Below are 1,468 nucleotides of genomic sequence, written 5' to 3'. Positions count from 1 at the left end.
CTTCTTGTCAAAGGAAATTCAGAATCTCCCAGCAGATCGACAAATGATTCCCCAGCGGAGTCAGTGAATGATAGTCTTCATCCAGAAGATAGTTCAGATTCCCCGGCGGAGTCAGTGAAGGGTCATCAAATGGCAGTCTCTCCCAGTAGAAGACAGTTTGTTTCCCCAGCAGTCAGCAAATGGCAGTCTCTTTCAGCAGAAGACAGTTTGCTCACTTTCTTTCATGACAGAGTCAACAAATGGCAGTCTCTCCCAGTAGAAGACAGTTTGTTTCCCCAGCAGTCAGCAAATGGCAGTCTCTTTCAGCAGAAGACAGTTTGCTCACTTTCTTTCATGACAGAGTCGACAAATGGCAGTCTCTCCCAGTAGAAGACAGTTTGCTCCCCTAGCAATTGGCAAATGGCAGTCTTTTCCCAAGAAAAGACAGTTTGTCTGCTAAATACTCAAGAGATCGACAAATGGCAGTTTCTTCAAACAGTTTGTCTGTTTCTGGGATGTTTAACTCCCCACAGAGTCGATGAATGGCAGTTTTCCTCTTAGGAAAACAGTTCGTTGATTCCCCAGGCATCAGTTGACGAATGGCAGTTTTCACCCCGAAAACAGTTCGTCCGCCTTCAAACGAAGTCATTAGCCCCTCAAAAGATCATGAGGCCATATGACATTCTTTCAAAGACGTCAAGTCAAAAGGGAAGATGGTGAAGTTTCTTTACTACCGTCAAATGGCATCTTATCTCCAAGCACTGATAGAAGTTTGACGAGGAAACAAACCTTTGAAGTTTCTTTACTATCTGGCCTTATCTCCAAGCGCTGATAAGAAGTTTGATGAGGAAACAAACCTTTGAAGTTTCTTTACTACCGTCAAATGGCATCTTACCTCCAAGTGCTGATGAGAAGTTTGATGAGGAAACAAACCTTTGGAAATTTTCTCTTTATCTGAGATATTGTCCAAACGCAACTAAGACCAGTTTCGAGATATGGACATCCGAAACGAGGAGGAGGTTGTTTACCTTTTTCTAAGTATCAACACTTAGTTAAAGAAGATGGATTGCGCATCCTACATTGCCATCCATTCACCAGAATCCACATCAAGTATTTCTGCAGGAGTTTGTCTCCTCATCCCCCGCCAAGTGCGACAACAGGATCAAATCATGCAAAGATTTTATCAATTACAACATCTCAGGAGCGCCCAAAATTCGGGCATTCTTTGATATTTAAGTCTCTTTTACGCAGGAGAGATCGAGATCTCAATCTCTCTCCCTCCAGATAAAAGAAACTTAAATAGGGGCATCTGTCATACCCTAATTTTTGACCCCCCTGAGATGACATATCTTCAGGATTTTTCATCAGGTCAAGACAAGTACCCAGAGCAGTCATTTCTCCATCTGGTACCTAATCGAGGATGCTCAAAGACAAGAAAGCTCAGGCAAAGGATCAATCAATACAAAGACTAGTCTCTAATACAATCATG

The sequence above is a fragment of the Vicia villosa genome, linkage group LG6, assembly GCF_029867415.1.
Source record: "Vicia villosa cultivar HV-30 ecotype Madison, WI linkage group LG6, Vvil1.0, whole genome shotgun sequence".
NCBI classification, from domain to species: domain Eukaryota; kingdom Viridiplantae; phylum Streptophyta; class Magnoliopsida; order Fabales; family Fabaceae; genus Vicia; species Vicia villosa.
The sequence above is the reverse complement of the archived record's forward strand: the minus strand, read 5'-3'. Positions refer to the sequence as shown.